General features: G+C 49.4%; 1 protein-coding gene across 4 annotated transcripts in view; it reads left to right on the forward strand.

Annotated features, from left to right (window-relative positions):
* Positions 1-23,486, forward strand: part of WIPF1 (WAS/WASL interacting protein family member 1) — a 129,409-nt gene that overhangs the window by 46,245 nt on the left and 59,678 nt on the right. The window contains exon 1 of one of the 4 annotated variants that reach the window (XM_089328128.1): positions 611-1,213. The exons of 2 other annotated variants lie outside the window; for them this stretch is intronic. The gene's annotated coding sequence lies outside the window, so the exon portion shown is untranslated. Of the gene's footprint in view, positions 1-610; positions 1,214-9,853; positions 10,019-23,486 lie in introns of those variants that run through there. One more of the 4 variants, XM_070070672.2, reaches the window with a different exon arrangement.

Here is a 23,486-nt window from a genome sequence, read left to right on the forward strand (position 1 = left end):
CAGTGGACTTTCCATCTCACAAAACTCGTTTGTTTTGCCTTGTATATCATATTAAAATGATTTGTCAGGTCTTTATTAATTCTTGAGTTTGTTTTTTTATTTCTGCCCTCTTTTTCCCCCCTTTCCTTCTCTTTACTGACATAAACGGCAGCAGAGAGGAAGGGGTTGGGCAGCTTGAACTTGAGATGAGGAAGTCTTTGCCTGCATAAGAGTTTAAGAAGCCAGAGCAGCGGGGAGCTGCAGCACAGCAGAGCCTGCAGAGGCCATGAGGCTGAGCTGTTCCTAGAGCTCTCTTCTCTGCCCTGAGCTTCTGTGGAAGGGAAGATTGGAGGGTGTACTGAAGAGCCAGACGTGTGGCTGGAGAGTTGGAAAACAGGAACCCAAAAACATCTGAAAGGCCCGAGATGATCCATCCTGTGGCCAGTGAGGGACAGTTTCCAAGAAGTCAATAAAAGGCCCTTACACGGTGGCCCCTGGGGTTCTCAGCCTCACAAGAGTGCTTCAAGATGGACTGAAAGGGGAAGTTTATTCTGGTGCAAAACATTTTGAGATCTGTGCATAAGAGGGGGTCTTCAAAAAGTTCATGGACAAATGCATGTTATGGAAAACTGCACATAGAGATTTCTAAAAAGTGCACCAAAATAAACTTAGTTTTTCATCCTGCTTCCATGAGCTGTGTATCTGGAACACGGAAATGCCTCTAATCTGAGTTAGGGAAGGTAATTGTTGGGTCCTTGAACTGTCGGTAAGCTCTAGGACAGGCCAGCCAGACAGGTTGCTGGGCTTTTTTTGGATGTTTTGGAACACATGTTAGATGCGGCTCTGCGTGAACGCAGTCGGGCGGGCTGGGCAGCAGCCGGGCTTCCGGTTCCATCCGCGTCTTCATTCCAGCCCAGAGGGTGCTCCAGGAGGAGGGCGTCACGGCGTCGTGCGTTGTTTATATCCCGTGATGAAAGAAAAATTGTTGTTGATGATGTCCTCAGATTGCCACATATTTTTCATTTTTTGCTACCGTGTTATGCAAGAAAATGGAGAGGAAGCAGGCAGACTCGGGGAGGAGCCTCAGCCTGGCCGCTGCAGAGCCCCCCTCCCCCAGCTCTGATGGGGGCCCGCGGTGGGGATTGGACTTTATTGTGGACTGGAGCCCTTTATGCAAGCACCTGGAGGAGACCCTGGGGTGGGCGCCACAGTGGGATGCGCCTGACGCCGTCCGGTGAGCACCAGCACTAGGCTCCCAGCTCAGCACTGGCTGCACACCTCCGTTTTGCTTTGCTCTTTCACTTCGAGCCTTGCTGATAGGGGAGTGTGGTGTCGTGCTAACCTGCTGCACACACTGGAAAGGGGCTTTTGGTTCCAGTGCTCGCCAGACGGGCCTGAGTTCGCCCTTGCAAATGCATCGGTCCACAAGGGGCGCCCACTCCTTCGGGGGCATCTGGGTCTCCCTGGCCGTTTCTTAGCCCCTCCTCCGCCTTTCGGCTTCCGCTGCATACCTTCGTGTTTGCGATGCAGGCAGAGGGTGCTGGAGCACCCCTGTTAGGCGGCGCCTCGGGGCTGGGGCTGGGGCTGAGGCCTGCGAGGAGCTGGAGCATCCCGGTGGCAGGTGGAGAGCACCGGGGCCGTGAGTCTCGAGTGTGCATTTTAGGCAGGAGTTACCGCGGGGCTGAACACCGAGTTCAGTTCAAAGGTCAGAGTGGAAAGAGACCAGTAGTCACCTTTATTTAGCCCAGTGAGAAAATGGTGACATTCGCGGGGAAGAACATTATGGACACATTACTGAATTCTCGAAGTAAGAACAGGGCTGACTGCACAGCTCCCTCTTCTCCACACCCTCACCTGCCAGGGCACTTCAAAAAGGTCATGGACAATGGCATGAAAACGTATTATTTTAGTGCAAATGATTTTTAAGCACATGCAGTTTTTTCATATATGTGTTTTTCATGAACTTTTTGAAGAGCTTTCGTGTGTGTGGATTTCAGGAATTTTTGCATCAAAATAAATGTCTTTTCCTCCCATTTTCTGTGGAGCTCCCGCAGTGCCCTGATACAGGCCTCTCCTCTTGAGTCCCGGCTAGCTCGAGTCACGCTTCAAGTAAGCATGCACAGCTGTGGATGGATACACACCAAACACTCGTGTTAGTAACGACAAGAAAATAAGAAAGAAAACTCTGAGGAGGGCAGCCTTTACAGGATAGAATTCATTCATCTTTGGTCACATTGTGAGTTGCCGGAGCAAATCCAGAGGCCCAACCCTCTGGGGAGAAGTTCCTGGGCACTGTTACCACGGTGACACAGGAGGATGCTGGGATGCAGAGGGCTGGGTTTCAATAAAACACACATAACGTACACTGTGCCGTCCTAACTGTGAAGTGTATGGTTTAGTACTGTTAAGTGTATTTACGTTGTTGTTCAGCCAATCTCCAGAACCTTTTCATCCTAACTGAAACTTGACAGCCACTAAATAGCTCCCTGTGGCCCCTCTCCCACCAGGCCCTGGCAACCATCATTCTACCTTCTGTTACTAGGAGCGTGACTGCTCTAGGTCGCTCATACGCATACATGTGGAATCATGTGACTGCTTTATTTCACTTAACAGCTTTCGCATCTATCACGTGGTAGCATGTCAGAATTTTATTTCTTTTGAAGGCTAAATACCATTTTGTTGTAGGTATATGTCATAATTCCTTTGTCCATTCATCTGCTGTTTGGGCTGCCTCCCTCTTTTGGCTGTTGTGAATGATGCTGCTGTGATCATGAAAGCGCGAATCTCTCTTTGGGACCCTGCACTGTTTTTTGCCTATAACCTAGAAGCGGGATTGCTGCATCATCATAAGGCAATTCTGTGTTTAGCTTCTGAGATTCACCCAGGAATATGCCTTTGCATCCCATCCTCCCTCCAAACAGACCACCTGGAGGATAACCCCAGAGTGCCGTGGTGGGGGAGACGCGGCAGCTTGGCGCCGCCTGGGTGGTGACTCGTAGGAGGCGCTGTCTTCTAACTGAGATGGACACCCATCCCACTGCCAGGGAAGGGATTGCCCGTGTGCCTCATCCGTCTCTCCCTCTGCTATTTCAATTTCCCTCCATTTCTTCGTTAGTCAGAAGGTTAGTGCTGTTAAAAAGAAAAAATCCTCCATTGCTTCCTCTCTGCCAAGAAATGGCACCAGAAAATGACAAGAATGGCTACGTTTGTTATGAAAATGACAAGAACGGTTTATGAAAGGGCAGAGAAAGCTTTTCCTGGGAAAGAATAAACTGGGAATAGATGCGTTGTCAAAGTGGAAGTCTGACACAGTGTAACTGCCTAGCGTGTGTGACAGCCCATGCCTGCATGGTGCATGCCAGCCATATACTGCCCACACTGTAAATTCTCAGTGCATATGAGAGCTTGCTGCTTGATTCCAGTGACATATTCACCAGAGTGCTTATTCTGGTATTTTCTGGCATGAATTCAGCTTTTTTCTTCCTGTGGTCATGCCTAAATTTTAATACGTCGTATTTCAAATTAACTCTGTATTATTTTGTATTCCTAGTATGGCTTAAAAACAGCCTTTTGTCACAGTAGGATACAAGATATGAATGTGTGTGTGTGTGTGTGTGTGTGTGTGTGTGGTATAATAGGGGGAAATTCTTTAGAACATAAGTTTTGTCAATTAAAAGTCATTCTGGTATCTTAGAGCCTTCAGATATTTGGACTCTGCTGCTGGCTCCGGACCAGGGAGTTGTTCCTAACTACCCATCTAGATGCATTGGGAGGGTCTGTCGTTGCACTGTCCCTTCTGTAAGTCACCGCTTTGCTCAATGGTGGTGACTTGGAGCACCGTCTTTGATTTCCAGGCCAGCAGCAGGTAGACTTAGTCTTCCTCAGAGGCTTAGGGAACCTGCGGAATGATCCTGACTCCTAAACACTGGGGTGGGACCAGCAGCGGAGAGGCTGCCCAGCTCTGCAGGAGGCCGCGGAGAGGGGGCTGGGAAAGGGGGAGAACTGGAGTTCCAACTCCGCCTCCTCATTGCCCTGTGACTTCTCAGGAAAGCCCCAGTCCAGAGGCCATTTCACCAAGGGAGCATTCTTGATGACCGGCCAGCAGCGCCTCTCCCAAGACCTCTCCCAAAGCCGTGCGTGCCCTCGCTTTTTCTCCTCTCGCCTCTTTTCCCCTTCTTGGTTCACCTCCGCCGTGGCATGAACATCATCTTTTGAAAACTCAGGCCAGCACCTACCGTGCTGCCTGCCATAGCCCTGTCTCTTCCTTAGAGCATTTAATAACCTTCCCTGCAAAACACAGGCAAATCAAGGTTTTCAAGTTCAGTTGCCAGAATAAAAATATTTCAGAGTTTTTATGAGGGGAAAAAAACTTGGAAAAATGCTGTTGTTGTAAGACAGATCCTAATGAGGCAGGAAGGAGGAATAGTTGACTTCTTAAAGATTTCTCTTAAGGCTCCATAGGAGGTACCAATAGGGGACAGGGAATTGAAAAGAGAATTTTCTCTAAAAGACAAAAATGTTAGGTTTCTCAGAAACTATTTTTTTCCTGTTCTTTGGTGCCAGGAACATCTGGTCTTGAGAAAAGCATAGGAAAGAGGCTTTCCAGCGCTCTTGTCATTATTTGTAACTTAGAGATGGGTAAGAAAAAGAGAATCTTGCATTTAAAAAAAAATAGTCAAGACCTTAAGAGAGTTCTGTCCCTTCAGGTCTAGATTGGGAAACTAGAGTCCCAAAAAGTTCAGTGATTTATCTGTGGTCAGAATAGCTCATTAGTGATGGCAGTGGGCACAAAACAAGCCCCTGGCCCTAGGACTGGTCACCATATCAGGGGCCATGTTGAGGGGAGGTCCCAAAGACTTGGAATCTGTATATGGGTGCCCTCCTGGGATCTACAGAGGCCACACCCTAACCCTGTGGGAGTAAACTAAGAAACTATGAATTTGGGAAACTTCCCAAACCCCACTAATGTGACCTCTGCTTCATTTCTGGGAGACAGATACAGGTGGTGGTAATTCTGTAGGGAGGCATCTCATCCATCCTGCCCAGAGGAGGTTTGTGTGTAATGAACTAGTCCCCATGGAGTCAGAGCTCAGAAAGGATGCATTTCCAGTGGGTGCCTGGGACAGGCCAAGGATAGGACCCCAAATCTTGTGAACATATGGGTGCAAATCTGGTATGAGGTACAGGTAGGGCTCAGGGCTCACCATGGTCTGGATTAAGCAGTCCTCCAAAGGGACCGCCATCCTTAGCACAGATCCCAAGGTCCCTAGACCCCCTTCTCAATATTAACACCTCTGGGTACCAGAAGGGGTGTCTCAGAGGAGTATAATCTGGACAACCACCGTGGTCACTGGAAGTGATGATGGCACCATCTGTATCGGTGGTTGTACCCAGCCGCATCTCACGGATCTTTTTTATTTTATTTTATTTTATTTTTTTATTTATTTGACAGGTAGAGTTATAGACAATGATGAGAGACAGAGACAGAGAGAAAGGTCTTCCTTACGCTGGTTTACTCCCCAAATGGCCGCTACAGCCGGCACACTGCGCTGATCCAAAGCCAGGAGCCAGGTGCTTCTTCCTGGTCTCCCAGGCAGGCGCAGGGGCCCAAGCACTTGGGCCATCTTCTACTGCCCTCCTGGGCTACAGCAGAGAGCTGGACTGGAGAGGAGCAGCCGGGACTAGAACCTGGCACCCATATGGGGTGTCGGCGCCGCAGGCGGAGGATTAGCCAAGTGAGCCATGGCGCTGGCCTCCTCACGGATCTTTAATGTCAGTCAGCCACTCTGTGCCTTGTGCCTCTCACTCCCAGATAAAAGGAGGGTCTTAGGGCCTCTGTGACCGCGGCTCTGTGCTTGAACTGTGGCGATCCACCACTCCACGAATTCAGCAGCCACTCCTCAGTGTCGGTCCAACTTTTTTTCTTGCTCCTCTTCGAAGTGCCACAGACACTGTAGAAGAAGAAGATGGGTTATAACTTGGGTGTCCTGCTATTGGAAACTGCAGTCCACAGTTTGGACACTGGGTGTTTTCTTTTCTTTTCTTTTTTATTTTATTTATTTATTTATTTTTGACAGGCAGAGTGGACAGTGAGAGAGAGAGACAGAGAGAAAGGTCTTCCTTTGCCATTGGTTCACCCTCCAATGGCTGCCGCGGCCGGCGCACTGCACTGATCCGATGGCAGGAGCCAGGTGCTTCTCTTGGTCTCCCATGGGGTGCAGGGCCCAAGCACTTGGGCCATCCTCCACTGCACTCCCTGGCCACAGCAGAGAGCTGGCCTGGAAGAGGGGTAACCGGGACAGAATCCGGCGCCCTGACCGGGACTAGAACCCGATGTGCCAGCGCCGCAAGGCGGAGGATTAGCCTATTGAGCCACGGTGCCAGCCACTGGGTGTTTTCATGGGGTGTTTTTCTCTTTGCCTTTCTTTTGGGGGCTTGCATTTTCCTTTAGTTCAGAAATACTGCGGAGCACCTCCCACATGGGTCCCTACATTCTAGTTGGCAGCTGTGGATAATCAGGAGTGATGCAGTCCATTAGAAGGTTAGGAGGTGACGATCGTTCTGGGAAAGGAAGCACAGCAGGGCAGGGCAGAGGCATAGTGAGGATTTCCTGGGTGGGTAGGGTGACTATCATGGAGAAGACGGTGAAGACTTGGCCACGCAGGTACACGGAGGCAAGCACAGGGTGCTGTGGCAGGAGTGCACCTGGCAAGTTCAAAGAGCAGCAAGGAGCCAGTGTGACCAGGACAGAGTAAACGGGGAGGTGAGATCCCGGAGGGCCTGGGAGGCCGATGTAGTCCTCTGGCTTTCACACAGAGAGCAAGCTCCAGGAAGACTGTGTGGACAGACAGTGATCTGACTTTAGGTTCAAGGGATCCTTCTGGCTGCTGAATTGAGATTGGGCTGTGGGAGCTAGAGAATAGACGTGTGAGAGTAGGAGAGAGAGACCAGTGAAGAGGCCACGGCCATGAGTCGGCGGGAGATGACGGCAGTGAGTGCAGGAGGCAGCAGCGGAGGTGGCGAGCAGCAGTCAGTCCGGGGCTTAGGAAGGTGGAACCAACAAGACCAACTGTTGCACTCAACAGCACTGGGTGAGAGAGAGGATGCAGGAAGAGCCCAAGGGCTTTGGCCCAAGTACAGGAAGAATAAAGAAACCATCAAACAAACTGGGATGGGGAAGGCTGTAGGAGGTGCATTTGGGGTTGAGGGAGATGTGAGGGTTTAGTTTGGGATAGAATGCGTTTAAGATGTCTGTTAGGTAGACCTCCATGTAGAGAAGTCAGGAGGGCATCTCTGGATATGGGAGTTAGAATCCCAGATGAAGTTCACCTTTCTTAATGTCCTTAGTGATTTAATACCACCCCTAAAATCATTTGGAGCCTCTAAAACATAAAAACCATGGACTGGGGCCAGCGCTGTGGTATAGTAGGTTAAGCCTCTGCCTGCAGTGCCAGCTTCCCATATGGGCACCGGTTCCTGTCCTGGCTGCCCCTCTTCCAAACCAGCTCTCTGCTAATGGCCTGGGAAAGCAGAAGATGGCCCAATCGCTTGGGACCCTGCACCCACATGGAAGACCCAGAAGATGCTCCTGGCTTTGGATGGGCCCAGCTCTGGCCCCTGCAGTCATTTGGGGAGTTAAAAAGCAGATGGAAGACCTTTTTCTCTGTATCTTTCTCTGTGTGTGTGTCTGTAACTCTGTCTCTAAAATAAATAAATAGCATCTTAAAAAAATATGGATTGGGGCTGTGCATAATGATCACTGGTTGATTTCTGGGACAAATCAGGGAAAATGCTTTTCTGGGTAACAGCAGGAGAAGGGCCAGGATCTTTGTCTCTATTGCTCAGCCCCAGTGATTCCATCTATCTATCTATCTTTCTTTCTTTCTTTCTTTCTTTCTTTCTTTCTTTCTTTCTTTCTTTCTTTCTTTCTTTCTTTCTTTCTTTCTTTTTTGAAAGGCAGAGTTAACAGAGAGGTAGAGGCAGAGAGAAAGAGAGAGAGAGAGCGAGGGTTCTTCCATCTGCTGGTTCACTCCCCAGATGGCCGTAACAGCCAGGAGCTTCTTCTGGGTCTCCCACGTGGGTGCAGTGGCCCAAGGACTTGGGCCATCTTCTACTGCTTTCCCAGGCCACAGCAGAGAGCTGGATCGGAAGTGGAGCAGCCAGGACTCAAACCAGTGCTCATATGAAATGCTGGCACTGCAGGTGGTGGCTTTACCCGGTATGTCACAGTGCCGACCTCTTCCATAATTCTTAAGAAAAAAAACATTTTTTAAACACAATGGGCAAGAGCTGCACGTAAACAAATCAAGCTTTCCTTTGCTTTCCATATCAAGGCAATTGAAGGAAATATTATGAGGTTGTTATAATCTTTATGTAATTGTTATCTTAAATGTAAAGTTGCATTTAATATCACTGAAACAGTATCTAATTATACACATTTAAATGAATTAATCTATGCTATTTTCCTGTGGAAAAGGAGGTATAAAATCTCCTATCAAGAGCAAAAATCCAGAATGGGCATTTGGTTCAGCAGTTAAGATGCCTGCCATCCCATATCAAAGTGTCTGGGTTCGAGTCCCTGATCCACCTTCCTCCTGATGTGCACCTCGGGATGCAGCAGATAATTGCTCAGGTCATGGGCCCTGCCACCCATCTGGGAGACCTGGAGTGATGTCCAGGCCCAGGCTCGGCTGTTGTAGATGTTTGAGAAATGAACCAGCAGATGGAAGCTCTCTGTCTCTGTCTCTGTCTCTGTCTCTCCCTCTCCCTCTCCTTCCCCCTCTCTCCCTCCCTCCTCCTCTCCCTTTTTCTGTCATACACCTGCCTTTCAAATTAAATTAAAATAAATAATAAGGTTAAAAAAAAAAAAGAGGAAGAACCCAGAGTTCTGGTGGTTTGGTTCTAAGTCTGAACAAGACTGTTAAATTCATTTTGACCTCTGAAGTCTCTTTTTGTCTTTGCTTTTTAGTCAAGCTTACGTGAACAAAAAAAGCATCATTTAAAAATACCTAAATGCGTACAGTGGAGCAGTATTGACATTTCATAGCCTGAACCAAGACTAAAAACTCCTAAATTCTCATTCTTGCCTTCAGCTTACAACGGTGTTTATTGAATTTATCTGTCAATGATCTCGAGGCGGGCACTGCAGTGAGCCCCCTGACAGAGGTGCGGTTGCCTTGGGGGGGAGAGGGGCTTGACCGCATCCGTGGGCGGGAGGCAGCGTTCAGGCCTATCTGTATGCACAGTGCCCCCAGTTTACTTCCCAGAAGCACACAGTAAAACCCACCAGGGCGTTTCAGTAGAGTGATGCAGGCCAAGGGGTAACGCGTGACGATTGCCCTTACGATAAGCCTGGGACCTGGGGCCACTCACAGAGGTTGTGGAGTTGCTAAACCAGTCCTTGGAGGGGAGGAGTCCCCGATCAGAGTCTCCTGTCTGGCTTCCTCTCCCGGACCACAGTGGGGCTCACGGGTGGTGCAATGCCGGTGAGCCGAGAGCGTGGCCCTCATCAAACCCATGGGGACCCATGCAGTCCTTACTTGTCCATAGGCTGGATGGGGCCAAGCAGCAGCGGCTGTCCCTGGCTGCCCTTAGGAGGTGCTGGTCACAGGGAGACTGCCAGTCAGCTGCCCCCAGGAGCCCCGAGTGAGGGGTTGCACAAGGCTAGGAACCTGGCGGCTCTGGCGTTGGCTCAGGGCTCAGGTAGGAGAGCTGGGCTCAGGTGAGAACTCTGCAGGCGCCCTCATCCGCTCCCCCACCAGCAGCCCTCGGTGGGGACCTGGGGCCGAACAGCCCCCTCTGCACTGATGGCCCGTCCTGTTTGCAGTGTTGCAGATACGCTGGTCATTAAAACACCAAGGCGCTTCAGTCACTTGGTGAATTGTCACCTCTCCGTCACCTGCGCACCCTCAGGACCCCTAAGACTTCTCCCATAATTCAACAGCTAAAGGATTAGTGCCTGGCAGAGCACAGGGCACTCGCAGACCCTGCTCCGCATCAGACGACATCCTGATTGCTCGGTGCCTGTGCTTCATGGTTGGTAAGTGTTTTGAATATCGCCTCTGCTCCACTCCAGCAAGATGAAAGCCTGCAGGCACGTCTGTGAGGTGATGACCAGCTTCAGCTGGGCTCCAGGAGGGCAAGGCTGGAGCCTGTGATTATGTCCCTGAGTCCACTGGTTCCATGAAACGGGGCTCATAACAGTGTCCCAGGCTATTTTTCCTGTCTAGCCGGAAAAGGCCTGCAGTGGCTATGCTGGAGAGATAATAAACACAGGAGAAGTGGGCTCTGGAAGCATTTTTTTTTTTTTTTTTGACAAGCAGAGTTAGACAGAGGGACAGAGAGAAAGGTCTTCCTTCCGTTGGTTCACCCCCCAAATGGCCGCTATAGCCGGCGCTGCGCCAATCCGTAGCCAGGAGCCAGGTGCTTCCTCCTGGTCTCCCATGTGGGTGGAGAGCCCAAGCACTTGGGCCATCCTCCACTGCACTCTGGGCCACAGCAGAGAGCTGGCCTGGAAGAGGAGCAACCGGGACAGAACCCGGAGTGCTGGCACTGCAGGTGGAGGATTAGCCAAGTGGGCCACATCACTGGCTGGAAGCATAATTTTGATTCATGTTTTCAGAGGACCCCAAGTTTCAGATTTGAAATTTGGAGGAAAACAGCTCCCCTCTGCTTGCTTTGTCCTGTGGTCCGAGGTGCATTCCAGCAGTGGTCGTGACTTCTCACCACGGCTTGTTTGCTGCCACAGTCAGCTTGGGCACCACCTGCCCGGAGGAGGTGAGAGGTCCCTGTACACAGGGCTCCACGAATTCTGATTTCCTGGTGCCAGGCACTTGCCTTTTGCAGCTGTGAGGCAAGTTTTCCAACTCTGATTTATTTCAGAGCTGGACTAGCACATGGTTTTAAAAAGAGGGAGAGAATCTCTCACACACAGTGACTGTTCACAGATGGTGGACCCCAGGGGTAGGTGGGCAATCCTGGGCCCACCCACCAACTGCCACGCTGGCTGTGCAAGATGGGCTGCGTCCCCTGACACAAGGATTTTAAACCTGAGGCCTGTAAACTGGATAGGAAAAAGCATGCCATTTTATTGTCACCAACCTTTCGCAAAATGTGTATGTTCTTCCATGCGTGTCACCGACGTGCTGCAGCAGTGTTAGCACCCGTGACGTCACCACCAACATCAGTCAGACACCCTGCGTGTCACTCAGCGTGTCCAGTGGCCCCCAGTGAACTCTGCCTCTGAGTAACCCACCCCCGCCAGGTGTAGGCTGGATTTAATGATTCTCTTTGGCAAACACCATGTGGCGGGGAGGACGGAAAGGCCCTCTGAGATTTGGTTATGAAAACTCTGGCTTCCGTACTGGGAACACTTTCTCCCACTCTTCTGCTCACTCAAAAGGAAGCCAGCTCCCATGTTGTGAGCTGCCCTGTGACACCAAACCCAGAGAAGCTTTTGGCCCATGGTTGGCGAGATTCCGGGATCCTGCCAACATGTAAGCAAGCCTGGAAGATTTGCCCCAGTCAAAGCTCCAGGTGGGAGCTTGGGCCCAGCTGATGCCTTGACCGCTGTCTGACGACAGACTTTGAGCCAGAGGCATCCGGCTGCAGTGTGTCCAGATCCCTGACCCACAGAAAATGGTATGTTTATTAATTTTTAGCTTCTTAGTTCTAGTGTAATTTGTTACACAATGACAAACTGACCACTAGACTACAATTAGAGATATCTCCAAATATTGTTTATGCTCTCTACTGCTCTGAAATTATGGTAATTGTTAGACTGGCCATAGATCTTATTTAATACATCAGTAAAGACACCTATGCACTATGGTAATATGTGACAGACTTGTAAGCCATTTCAGTGCCTTGTGTCCCACCACTGAATTTTGCCAATTCTATTCTCTTAAAGCATGTAGTCTTTACAGAAACTTCATAATTGGAAACCAGTCAGTTAACAAGAACCATAATACCTCTCAGGAGGGCACCCTGATGGGTACTGTAGTTGTATCTGCCTTGTGTGGTTTACAGTTAAGACTCAAGTCCCAAACTCCCCAGCCCTGTAACCTCTGGAAAGTTAAGGTAAGAAAATAGCTTCGTTCAAGGTAGGACTGAGATCTAAAGTACCCAGGAACTGGTTGGCACAGGTGCTCGGCAGCCGGCGTGGATGCCAGCCTGGGTGGCAGGGAGCATCGGTGTGCTGGGAGGAGGGCGGGGATGCGTGGAGTGAGATGTGTGCTCCCCACTGACCACTCTGGCATCACAAGGGACCAGCAGCGCCGTTCTCCTTTGCCCTCCCCCCCCCCCCAGGGCCACGTGTTCGGAGCTTAACAGCTGCAGGCGGCTTGTGAGGTGGTTTTAGCGGAGTCCTCGGCTGTGGTCTGGGTGTGGTTTGAGTGCTGTCCTTCAAAGGGTCTTGTGCTGGAGCCTTGTTGTCCATAGGGGTGATGTTGAGAGGTGGTGGAACCTTTAGGAGCTGGGGCCCAGCGCAAGGTAATGAGGTGATTGTGGGCTCATCCTCGGGAGGGATTAACATAGCTCTTGCAAGAGCAGGCCAGTTCCCACGCTTGGCCGCTTCTGCGGGTGGCTGGTGCCCTTTCTCTTTCCTCACCGTGTTGTGATGCAGCCAGGGGACCCTTGCCAGGAGGCTGAGGCCATGCTGTTTGGACTGTCCGGCCACCAGATTGGTGAGCGAGGGAAGCTTCTCTTCTTTATACATTACCCTCTGGCGGGTATTTTGTTACAGCAGCAGCAAGCAGACCAATTCAGAGACGTGTGGATGGACATTACTTACTCAGATAATTATGATTATTCTGATGTGTGCTAGGAAAAATGCATAACAACACATGAAATTCATGGTGTCATGGACATAGTAACTTAGGGTGACACTAAAGTATGGATGAGGAGTTAAGGTTGTTTTAGGCTAAACTAAATAAAAGGATTAGGTGAATTAGATTGTTTTGGTAGTGTGCAGGTATCACAAAATTAGGAAGTTGGTTTGCAAGCTTTAAAGCTTTAAAGCACTGCCTTAGGAAATTTCTCAGAGTACCAGACATGCACCTTTAAGAGATGAAGGCTCTAGGATGTAAGTTCAGTCAGGATGCTGCCAGTGTGAGAACCTAAAAAGCCAGATTTAGGGCAAAGGACTCTGCTCACGCCTCCCAAACCTCCGGGGCCTCAGAAGGGAAGGGGTGGTCAGTGATCTGGGGGGCCCAGCAGGGTTCTTCATTGTTCTCTCTTTGGTAAAATTAAGTTCCATTTAGTTTAATTCCACAAAGTCTAAAGCCAAAAAAATTTCATGTTGGTGCCTAAATCACCATTGTGGGTCACTTTTTTAATGGCCACTTAAAATGGGACCAGGCCAGACTGAGTCGAGCTGAGCTGTAATTGCAAAAGACACGTTGGAATTTTGAAGAGTGGACAAAAAGAATGTAAAACCCCCCGTTAGTAATTTTTGTACTGGTTAATGTTGAAATGATATTTCAGATGCACTAGGTCAAATAAAATGTATTCTTAACCTCACGTGTTTCACATCACTTTTCTCATGTAGCTGTTAGAAAACTGCGGAGTGGGCATGTGTGTTGCATTCTGTTGCTATTGACCTGTGCTGCCCTGTTTGTAGACAAGAGGAAATAGCCACGTGCATGGGGCTGTAGCAATGCACCGCTGATGCCGACCGGCGGCTCTGCTTGTTCCTGCCCTGATCTGCAGATCTGTATTTCCGTCTGCTTCTGGATACACCTGGCATCTGGCTGGATCTGCAGGTCCACATGTGCAAATCCCTTCCGTCTGAAGCCTGGCCCTCCTCCTGCAGTGGCCCCTCCCTGTCTTGTTACTTCCGCCTATGGAATATTGCTCTGGTCCGTCTGCCCTTTTATGTTCTTTTACTCACTTCCTAATTTAGGCCTGCAAAGCCCAGACCGATGCAGATTGGGTCTCCTGCCTTCCGAGTTTCCAGTCCTTTTCCATACGGTCCTTGGAATGTGCCTAAGGAAGCACAAATGTGACCATGGCACCACTGATCAGACAACTTTCCTGGGTCCCTGGCACCTCCTGCGCCCTGTTTGACCCCGTGTACTTTGCAGCCGCACCTCCCGCCGTGCTCATCCCCACGCTCATCTCCAACCGCGGGGGCCACATCCGCACGCAGCCTCTCCCCATCTGGATGCGCTTCTCCCTCCTGTGAGCACAGGCGCAGGCCCAGGCGCAGGCCCGGGCAGCTCCTCTGTGAAGCCGTCCACACCCAATGCTCTGCAGCTCCCACAGCGTTTTGTGTGCATTTGCCACCCTCCCGTGGCGTGATTTTTGGCTACTTTGCTGACATGACTTCCTGTCTACTGCTCCCAGAACAAATGCCTTCTCTCTGCCCTTGGCACCCTCCTCCCTGTTAGCCCAGCACCCAGCGCAGGGCCTGGTCACCTTGAAGACTCAGGACAGGAGAAACTAACAGATGAATGGTGACTATTTGAATGGTTCCAAGGGAAAATACTATTGTGTAGCTTTTAGCTTTCAGCAGGGGCTTGAGAATAGAGTAGTAGTTAGGGGTAAGTTTGGCTTTGGCCTACAGAACAGTGTTTTCTGACTTGATGCCACAGAGAGTAGAATTTAGAACAATACCAGTTTCTTTTTCAGATAGAACTGTGTTCTTAGGCTGTGTTTTCCCTTATACTTTCACTCTGGTGACAGTGGTTTGTTGCCTCCATGAGGTTGGTCAGTCAACCTAGTGTGAAGAAATGACTCACGTCATCGAGGTCATGTAGCTGTCAGAGCCTTGATCACCTTCTTGAACACGGAAGCTGTCCACTCAGTGACCTCTAATTGCTGTTTCTAAGACCCACTCAGTGGAAGGCTTCAGGAAGTAGCCACGAAAGTTAATCACGGGTCTTTCTACCCAGTGGGAATATGGGAACTTTTCTTTGAACTTGTATGAGCCCTCATTGTAGAAATACATAAAACGCACGTGGGCAGCTGTGACACCTGCTGTCCGGGCACCTCTGTCTTGTGAGGGTTCCTGACACGTGGAAGGGCCTGTTAGGGGATCCGCGGGTGTGGTTCAGGCACTTGACCGTGATGGGCCCTTGGTCCCGGGGATGGGGGACCTCTCTCTCCCTGTGTGTGGCTGCCATTCCTCCTGTCTCCTCTTGTCTCTCCAGTGCCATGGACTGACTGCCCCTCTGCACGGTTCCCAGTCCCTCCCTCTGAGAGGAGAAGGGAGCAGAGGGGCTTGGTGAGTCACCTTTGTCCATGTCTGAGCAGTGTGCTGTCCAGTCTGCTCACGTCCACTTGGCCAGTGTGGGTCCAGCAGCAGTGGATCTCAGAAGGGGGAGGCAGGCAAGGCCCAAAGGGAGCTCTTGTGATCATGGAATTTTCAATTATTCAATTTGAATTATTTTAAATTATTCAAAGAAACCTGCCCCTGCTGAAGAGACAAGGGACAGGTACCGTTCAAGTCCATAGCAGAAACTGCATGAGTAAGATCTGTGAAGTGAGAGGAAACCTCAGAGCCTTGCTTGAACTCTGCCCTTTCCACTGTGTGTCAGCTTGGTGCTTTCTCCTGTCTCCGTTCAGTTCTGGGCACACGCGGCCCCGCCCAGAACCACTAACATGGCATGTGGTATAGAGGCCACGCAGAGGTGCCAGTGCACGTCCTCATCACGTTCTAGAGAGGGGAAAGCCCCGTGGGGATGCGGACCCCACACAGTGCATGTTCCCACAGACCACACTCCATGCTCTGTGCCACTGCTGTGCACTGGCCGCTTCCACTGCTCCCCGTGTCCTCGAGATGTGGAGGACAGATCAGCCCAACGTGGCACTCCCTGGAAGTCAGCACCTTGCCATTTCAAGACCACACTAGCACTTGAGGCCTGTCGGATAGAAATTACCTTTTGCACCGAAAGCCCGTGGTGGTGTTCCGCGAACAGCAGGTGGACGCCTAGGTGACTGTTCGGCAGGGGTCAGTGTGTGCAACCCCTGCAAGGTCACGGTGGCCTCGGCTGCTTCTCTTTTCCAGATGCCTCTGATTTGCTCTTTCTGCTGGCCAGAGACTAGCACTGGAAACATCGGACACAAAGCATTCTCTCCCTTATTACTCAGCCTGTTTTTTTCCAGAGCAGCCCAAAAGGTTATGTTGGGTTTTATGAGCTGCTGAGGAATGCTGACGGGTGTACCACCTAGAGAGACAAACGCAAAAACTGCAGAGCTTGGAACTGCCCTGTGAGCCGGCCCACGAGCAGGCCACGGAGCTGGGACCACGTCTCTGCTTCCTGTGCACAACTGGAATATTTTGGCCAATGCCGGAAGAAGGGAAGGCGTCACTTACAGCATTTTAATTGTCCCCACATGTGATCTGGGCCCTGAAAGTTAAATTAGAAATCTTACTACTCAGTTGAAGGTCCATAACATATGTTTCACATATTAAAGATTAATAATTTTAAAAAACATTCTTCCTTTTCTTCCTCTAAAAATGAAAAGAAAAGCATATTTTGGCCTCCTTGATTCTGTTGGCAATAAACACCTCGAAATAGCCCTTCACAGCCTGGGTTGAAAAAAAAATTTGCTGACAAAGATTTTCCCAAATACAAAAATATTTGAAAATAAATTAAGAACTTATTGGAAATTCTGGTAGCAGTTACCACCTGTTCTCCCAGGAAAGTAACTGCTTTTTACAGAAAACTATAAATGATTTTTTTTAAAAAGATTTATTTATTTATTTATTTGAAAATCAGAGTTAGAGGGAGAGAGGAAGAGGCAGAGAGAGCGCGTGCTCCCATTTGCTGGTTCATGCCCCCAAATGGCAGCAATGGCTAGGGCTGGGCCGGGCTGAATCCAGGAGCCAGCAGCCAGGGGCCAGGAGCTTCTTCCTGTCTCCCATGAGGGTACAGGTGCCCAAACATTTGGGCCATCTTCTACTGCTTTCCCAGGCCACTAGCAGGGAGCTGCGTTGGAAGTGGGGCAGCCGGGACTAGAACCAGAGTCCATATGGGATGCCAGCACTGCAAACAGTGGCTTTACCCACTGCACCACAGCATCAGGCCCCAGAAAACTAAATGGTTTTTTAAAATAGTAATAATATATGGTCTTTATCACTGAAGTGTTCACTTAAAGAGTTGTTTTTTTTGTTGTTGTTTTTTGTTTCTTTGTTTGTTTTTTTAACATTTAGTTTCACCTACTTGAAAGGCAGAATGAGAGAGAGAGAGAGAGAGAGAGAACGGGAGATTTCTTCCATTGACTGATTCATTCCCCAAGTGGTCAGGGCTGGGCCGGGCTGAAGCCAGGAGCCTAGAACTCCATTTGGGTCTCCCACACGGTGGTGGCAGCCCAGGCACTAGAGCCATCATTGCCGCCTCCCAGGATGCATTAGCAGGAAGCTGATTCGGAAGCGTAGAAGCTGCTCCTCGAACCAGGCACCACCATACAGGATCCACACATCCTAAGCGGGAGCTTAACCACTGCACCACAGCGCCTGCCCCTGAATAATTTTAAATGCTCAAAAATTGGAAATTCAGTTTTGGTCATTTTCAAGATTATAGATGTATTTCAGCCCAAGCTTGACCAAATAAATAAATAAAGAGCCCGCCGGCGCCGCGGCTCACTAGGCTAATCCTCCGCCTAGCGGCGCCAGCACACCGGGTTCTAGTCCCGGTTGGGGCGCCGGATTCTGTCCCGGTTGCCCCTCTTCCAGGCCAGCCCTCTGCTGTGGCCCGGGAGTGCAGCGGAGGATGGCCCAGGTGCTTGGGCCCTGCACCCCATGGGAGACCAGGATAAGTACCTGGCTCCTGCCATTGGATCAGCGCGGTGCGCCAGCCGCAGCGCGCCGGCCGTGGCGGCCATTGGAGGGTGAACCAACGGCAAAGGAAGACCTTTCTCTCTGTCTCTCTCTCTCACTGTCCACTCTGCCTGTCAAAATAAATAAATAAATAAATAAATAAATAAATAAATAATAAAATAAATAAAGAGCCCGTGAAACTCCAGTGTTTTAGGTGTGTTCCTTCCTTCTTAGCTCTTTGAGGACAGCACTGTGAAAAGGGCTCAGTGAGGCAGAGACCACGGCTGGGGCAGGCCCACCATGAGTTTCTGATAGAGCAGCGGCTTCAGCCATGACCAAGGGGCCACCTGTCTCCCGGAGAGAAAGGTGTGGGATCCTCCTGGGGACCTGTGACTGTTTCTGAAGCAGCCACGTGGGGCGTGTGTATCTTCTCTTACTCCATCCTGACCTCGGGCTGCATAACCTCGGCCTGCCGCGCCCCTTGGCACAGACAGAGTCACTGGACAAATGCCAGCCCGCGCTTGTCCTCCGTGTGTGCAGTCATGGCCAAGGTAAACCCAGCTTTTGGATTTCTTCGGAGTTGAAATTAGCTGAGCTGTTTGTTTCCTCTGCGGTGTATACAGATGCTTTTTGAACTATCTTTGTGTTGGATGATCTTTTCTTTTTTTTCCTTTTTCTCACAGTATCAGCACACCACTTCCTCCAAGTCATTATTTTGAAACGGTTTTTGCAGAGGGAGAGATTCCTGGCGTCCGGCAGCCCTGCCAAGTGCAGTGATGACTGAGAATGGCAGTAACACTTGCGTCGTGTATTTCACATGTTTGGATGAGCTCTGGCAGATGGGGCGGGCTGGGTTTTGTCAGCATCAGACAGTGGCTCCCCTGTTGGAATGATGCTCAAGTTCAGGCTAAAGTGGTGTCCTCGGCTGACCTCTGACTGCTCTTAGAATTCCATGGAACTCTGTTGAGTGTGGATTTCTACTTACCCTTTCATACTGACTGTTCTCTGAGCTCAGTTCTTAACTTTCTATTATGTTCTATGTTCAGCAATGAATATGACTTTGAATGTTTATAAATGTTGATGTAAAACATACAGTGCTTTCACTACATGTTTTGTAAGTATTATCCTCTTTTCTATAAATTCATAAATTGTTTTTGTCAGGAAGATAGTCATATTTTTTGGTACCTTAAGAGTATACCTTTATGTACTTTCACACTTATGCAAAGGCAAATGCAACTAGACGGTTAAAATACTTGTACACACTGTGAGTTTCTAGTAACTGCTGTGTTGTAGGTGGGTATGTTGTGGGGTGATCCCTGATTAGGCCTGGTCCGAGCTCTTGTCTCCATGTGAGAAGGAGTGCAAGGAAGAGACACAGATAAAAGTGAGCAGGAAAGCGAGGTGCATCCACAGGGAACGCACACACTCCAGGGATGAGTGCAGGCGAGCTCCACCATCCTGTGTAGGATCTGCAGGCACAGGGGCCTTTGTCCGGGGTGGCACTTACTTCAGTATTCAGGAGGAACAGAGTTGGGGGCAAGGCTTGACTGCCGCCCATTTCTGTACCCATTTTTGTGCAGTTAGAGGGTGGAGGAAATTATGGTCCCCTGCCAGCAAGGGGTGTTAGACCTGTGCCCCCGTGGGTGGTTTGCGTTTGGGAGGACTAAGTCTGGGGTGAGTGGTGAATGCAGAGCTCTGGACAGAAACCTTGGTGCTTGGGGAAAGTGAAATTGCACACTGATCCTGACTGATTTTCCACCGGCGCCCTGCCCACGGGGGCTGGACACAGAGTGTGTTTCTGTGTGGTGGTCAGTTCTGCTGAAGTTTGCTTTCTTTCTTTTTTTTTTTTAATTATTTATTTATTTGAAAGGCAGAGTTAGACAGAGAGAGGAGAGGCAGAGAGAGAGAGAGAGAGGGAGAGAGAGAGGTCTTCCATCCGCTGGTTCACTTCCCAGATGGCCACAATGGATGGAGCTACGCGATCCGAAGCCAGGAACTAGGAGCTTCTTCCAGGTCTCCCACACGGGTGCAGGGGCCCAAGGACTTGGGCCATCCTCCACTGCATTCCCAGGCCACAGCAGAGAGCTGGATTGGAAGTGGAGCAGTCAGGACTCGAACCGGCACCCATATGGGATGCTGGCACTGCAGGCGGTGGCTTTACCAACTACGCCACAGCACCGGCCCCTGAAGCTTTCTTTGACTCCTGGCAAACGTCTTTGACGTCAGAGCTCCTCATCTTCTCATGGCCAAACCTAAGGATCGGTACCAGGGGTTTTTTGTTTTCTGACTCACAGCAGTCAGCTCTCGCCCCCAAGGCCTCTCTTCTCCCAGTTCCTTCTGTGCCGCCTTTGACAACAGTCACAGCCTGTCCTGGTCCCATTGCCAACGCCTCAGCTGCTGGGATGAAGCAGCCTGGAGCATAAGGACAGTCTTCCGGTCCCCACGTGGGGAGACCACCCCGAAGGGCGTACACTTCCTTGGTGAACTGAAGAGAACTCCTGTTCTCTGCAGTGGAGGATTCCGGGGCGAGTAGCCCTGTTCTTCTCCTAGAACCCTAACCTACTGAATGGTAGTGGCCGTCTCCAGGTGAAATGGAAACCAGCAAGTGCAAAATGAACCGACTGATCCCTATTTCTGATTAGCTATTGAGAGAAATTCTGTTTTTAGGACATGTGTAGGGCATGTTGTTCCCCTAAATTTGAGATGAGTCTCGTGGTATTTGGAATTGTACAGAAATACAGAGGCGTGAGTGAACCCAGTGTGGGACCAGCACAAGTTAAATAGATCAACACCAACTTTTCAAATACAGTGCAAAGTGTGTTTGAAATCGTAGATACGAGATTTAAAGGGAGACTCTGAAATTACCAGTACCCCAGTGTTCTCAAATGTCAGGAGCGCTTCATTCTTACATTGCCTTGGGTTGTCCCTTTACAGACAGACTCAGTCTACCTGCCGTGGGCCCTTCTTTCCCGTTTCGTCTCATAGTCTTGTCCTCCTCCTGCAACCTGCCCTTATTTAATAGTGAATGACAGCCAATGTTGAGTGTTTAGTATGTGCCTAGCACTTCATCCCAAAGTGTCTGATGTCATTTATTTACTTTTCATTTTATTTATTTTTATTTGACAGGTAGAGTAATAGAGAGAGAGAGACAGAAAGGTCTTCCTTCTGTTGGTTCACTCCCCAGATGGCCGCTACAGCTGGCGCTGTGCCAATCCGAAGCCAGGAGCCAGGTACTTCTCCTGGTCTCCCATGCGGGTGCAGGGGCCCAAGCACTTGGGCCATCCTCCACTGCCTTCCCAGGCCACAGCAGAGAGCTGGACTGGAAGAGGAGCAACTGGGACTAGAACCTGGCGCCCATATGGGATGCCGGTGCTGCAGGCGGAGGATTAGCCAAGTGAGCCGTGGCACCAGCCCCTACTTTTCATTTTATTTGAAAGGTGCAGAGAGAGAGAGAGAGAGATCTAGTCAGCTGATTCACTCCCCAAAATGCCCACAATATCCAGAGCTGGGCCAAACTGAAGCCAGGAGTCTAGAATTCAATCCAGGTCTCTCACGTTGGGGGCAGGTATGTGGTAGTAGGAGGCTGGAATCAAAAGTGGAGTTGGGGCTCAACCCAGGCACTCTGATGGTGTCCCAAGAGGCGTCTTACCTACTGCTCCAGTGCCTGCCCCTGCTGTTTAACTTAGATATGTCGAACACTTTTCTAAGTTAAGAAGGAAGAACCATAGAAATAAGGGAACAGCTGTGTCTCCAGCCTTGCCTTGGAAGAAATAGATAGACCCAGATAGAAAAGAACACAGAGGAAGTGATTCTAGCCCAGGGTCTTGGTCAGTCATCAGGTGCTTTGAGTGAGCTTTACTTGGAAGGAGGTTTTCATTACCAAGTTTTTCGATCTTAAAAAATTTCTAAATTAAATTTTACTTTTTTCCAAAATATTTTCATAATGACTACTGAGGATGGTGAATTGTGAAGTTTAAAGGAAGCTTGGGTACCCCTCACTCAGCCTAAATGACTCCTTAGTTCCCGGGAACTTCGGTCTTGTGACGGACAGAGTAAGGTGACTCAGGGTCAAAAGGGTTGTTTTCTGCACATCAGACTTGAGAAATTTACACAGACCTGCACGTGTGTAACGTAAACCAAAGCATTCCTGCTTTTGCCTTTGAGACAGGAAGGACTCTGGTGAGATGTGCCCAGAGTGGTACAAGTTCTCCTAAGCTGCACAAAATCAGCCACAGCTGTCTTTGATTTGTGAACATTTGCTTCATAAATATATAAATACATAGAAATGGTCACACTCTGTAGCTAGGTTCGAACAGTTTTGTTTATGAAAAAATCATGGAGCATCTAGGTAATTTTTAAGTTCAAAAAGGAAGAAATAAGGAAAAGACCAAAAACCTGTGATTTAAAAAATAAAATTCCATGGGATAGGCACTTGGCCTATCAAGCCACTGATGCGGAGGCCTGCATCCCATATCAGAGTGCCCGGGTTTGAGTCCTGGCTGCTGCTTCCAGCTTCCTGTCAATGCACATTCCGGGGGGCAGCGGTGATGGTTTAAGTGGTTGGGTCCCTGGCACCCATGTGGGAGTCCTGGATGGAGTTCCCTGCTCCCAGCTTCAGCCCCTGGGTCCCACAGGCATTCAGGGAGGGAACCAATAGATGGGCGTTCACTCTCTCTTTCCCTCTCTGTCTCTCTGCTTCTCAAACAGAGTAAGTAAAAAAGATTTTAAAAATTGTAAAGATGCAGGCCGGCGCCGCAGCTCACTGGGCTAATCCTCTGCCTAGCGGCGCCGGCACACCGGGTTCTAGTCCCGGTCGGGGCGCCAGATTCTGTCCCGGTTGCCCCTCTTCCAGGCCAGCTCTCTGCTGTGGCCAGGGAGTGCAGTGGAGGATGGCCCAGGTGCTTGGGCCCTGCACCCCATGGGAGACCAGGAAAAGCACCTGGCTCCTGGCTCCTGCCATCGGATCAGCGCGGTGCGCCGGCCGCAGCGCGCCGGCCGCGGCGGCCATTGGAGGGTGAACCAACGGCAAAGGAAGACCTTTCTCTCTGTCTCTCTCTCTCACTGTCCACTCTGCCTGTCAAAAAAAAAAAAAAAAAAAATTGTAAAGATGCAGATAACAGGTCATTGATGGAGACAGATATCCTGATAATAGAGAACACAATAAATATATACGAAACATTATTCATCTCACTAAATAAACAAATGAGAATTACAACAGCTCATACATGTTATTTTCTTACCTATCAAATTGGCAGGTTTTGGAAAGTGATTAAGCACATGTTGAAAATAAATGAAATGGGTGCTGGTGGGAGTGTGCACGTTAGAACACTGGGAGAACAATTTAACAGGATCATTAAAAAAATTGTTTGTATCTTCTAGTCATCATACTCCATAAATTTATCCTAGGGGGAAAATCTGAAATGACTACAGACATTTAGATACAAGTATATTAATCATGATAGGAGCTGTGATAATGAAATTGGATGTAATTTAAATGGCTAGCAATGAAAAATATTTACACAGATAAAAGAATGCCTATAAAATGTCATATGAAACTACTAAAATTGTGTTAGGAGAATAATAAGTGGGGAAATGTGAAAAAGGAGTATATGTACATACATACAGATACAGCGTGATCCCATTTTAAGTAGATAGGGGAAAACGGACCAAAAGGAAAATCCAAAATGTTAACCGAATTTCTCTAAATGAGCTATGAGAGATTTAAAAAATTATCTTTTCTAAAAAT

This window comes from Oryctolagus cuniculus, chromosome 3, assembly GCF_051225735.1.
Source record: "Oryctolagus cuniculus isolate XC-2025 breed Fujian yellow rabbit chromosome 3, ASM5122573v1, whole genome shotgun sequence".
Classification (NCBI taxonomy): Eukaryota; Metazoa; Chordata; class Mammalia; order Lagomorpha; family Leporidae; genus Oryctolagus; species Oryctolagus cuniculus.